Source organism: Sinocyclocheilus grahami, unplaced genomic scaffold (genome assembly GCF_001515645.1).
Source record: "Sinocyclocheilus grahami isolate Dianchi unplaced genomic scaffold, SAMN03320097.WGS_v1.1 scaffold91.1, whole genome shotgun sequence".
NCBI lineage: Eukaryota > Metazoa > Chordata > Actinopteri > Cypriniformes > Cyprinidae > Sinocyclocheilus > Sinocyclocheilus grahami.
The window spans coordinates 264160-266326 of NW_015505270.1; the positions used below are offsets into that span (position 1 = coordinate 264160).

The following is a 2167-nucleotide window of genomic DNA, read 5'->3' on the forward strand; positions in this document are numbered from 1 at the left end:
GAAAGCCACGTTTCTAGCATTTGTAAAACTGCATTTTTCCATCTCAAAAATATGTCTAAATTACGACCTATTCTCTCCATATCAAATGCAGAAATGTTAATCCATGCGTTTATGACCTCAAGGTTAGATTATTGTAATGCTCTATTGGGTGGTTGTTCTGCATGCTTAATAAACAAACTCCAGCTGGTCCAAAATGCAGCAGCTAGAGTTCTTACTAGAACCAGGAAGTATGACCATATTAGCCCGGTTCTGTCAACACTTCACTGGCTCCCTATTAAACATCGTATAGATTTTAAAATCTTGCTTATTACTTATAAAGCCCTGAATGGTTTAGCACCTCAGTATTTGAACGAGCTCTTGCTACATTATAGTTCTCCACGTCTGCTGCGTTCTCAAAACTCTGGCAATTTGATAATACCTAGAATATCAAAATCAACTGCAGGTGGCAGATTCTTTTCCTATTTAGCGCCAGAACTCTGGAATAACCTACCTAACATTGTCCGGGAGGCAGACACACTCTGTCAGTTTAAATCTAGATTAAAGATCCATCTCTTTAACCTGGCTTACACATAACACACTAATACACTTATAATATTCAAATCCTTTAAAGGATTTTTAGGCTGCATTAATTAGGTCAACCGGAACCAGGAACTCTGTATTGTTAAAAGCGCTATATAAATAAAGGTGACTTGACTTGACTGCAGTCACCCGGATCCAGTATGTATTCAGACCAGATGGTGGATCAGCGCCTAGAAAGGACCTCTACAGCCCTGAAAGACAGCGGAGACCAGGACAACTAGATGAGCCCCAGATACAGATCCCCTGTAAAGACCTTGTCTCAGACGACCACCGGGACAAGACCACAGGAACCAGATGAGTCCTCTGCACAATGTGACTTTGCTGCACCCTGAAATTGAACTGCTGGTTTGGTCTGGCCAGAGGAGAACTGGCCCCTGACTGAGCCTGGTTTCTCCCAAGGTTTTTTCTCCATTCTTTCACCGATGGAGTTTTGGTTCCTTGCCTCTGGCTTGCTTAGTTGGGGACACTTCATTTCCAGCGATATCATTGACTTGATTGCAAATTATTGCAAAGATACTATTTAAACTGAACTGAGCTGGATGATGACATAACAATTCTATGATGAACTGCCTTTTAACTGAAAAATGAGTGTTTACTATTGTCATTTTGCATTATTGACACTATTTTCCTAATTAATGCTGTTCAGTTGCATTGACACAATCTGTATTGTTAAAAGCACTATATAAATAAAGGTGACTTGACTTGACTTGACTGTATTTAATCTGACGTCTGCAGTGATATTATACACAAACAAAAACACAAGTCAAACCCACAATAACAAGTTAACCCCATGATGAACGCCATTACACGCTAAATAAATTAAATGAATTACTAACAGCAGGTCTGCATGGTTCATCTTTCTGTTGTGGTGGATACACAATCAGATTTTTCCTTTCCCAGTGTTTGCCGTTTAACTGTGTACTTGTGTGAAGACATGACATCTGAGATAACGTAGATGAAGAGCCAAGCAACCTGAATGGGGCATGACAGATTGTAAAACAATAAATAACCCTAGCATTAAACAGCACTTTTGATTAAATGCTGTTTATCTAGGTAGACAAGTAGTTATGTTTTGAGACACAATCACACTGATTATATTAGATTGAAGTCGGTGTCATTTTACATTGCACAGCAACTGCATGTGATTTTCTTACCTAGAGTGAATATGTCCACAAGCACGACCAATGGCGGCTAAACCGATCAATAATGTCCATATAATTTCCAGTTAAAACAAAATGAACGGAAATGCATATATAATGTAAAAAAAAGAAGAAAGGAAAAAAAAGTATATTTGGTTTGACTCACCAGCCCATGTCACCAAGGAGGCCGCCATATTATCTTCTTCTTCTTTTAGGATTTAATGGCGGTTGGCAAACCAACTTAAAAGGTGCATTCCCGCCACCTCCCGGAAAGGAGTGTGAAGCGCAAAATGAATAGGAAGTTTAGAAACAAGTGATACTTATAAAAAAAAAATTAAAAACGGAAAAAGAAACCGGTATCCTAAATCCTATTCATCAATAAAATAATTTTCCTTTAAATAGATAACTAATTCGCGATATATTCTTGATTGTTTAGGTCCATCACCTAA

General features: G+C 38.3%; 1 long non-coding RNA gene across 3 annotated transcripts in view; it reads right to left on the reverse strand.

Moving 5' to 3' along the window:
- The window catches only part of LOC107587191 (uncharacterized), a 6330-nt gene extending 4399 nt beyond the window's left edge, over positions 1-1931 (reverse strand). Inside the window, exons 1-3 of one of the 3 annotated variants that reach the window (XR_001609447.1) lie at positions 1885-1919; positions 1734-1770; positions 1416-1551 (exon numbers count right to left, since the gene is read on the reverse strand). This is a non-coding gene — a long non-coding RNA (uncharacterized lncRNA). The other 2 variants (XR_001609446.1, XR_001609445.1) reach the window with 2 other exon arrangements.
- Positions 1932-2167: the final 236 nt, after the last annotated feature.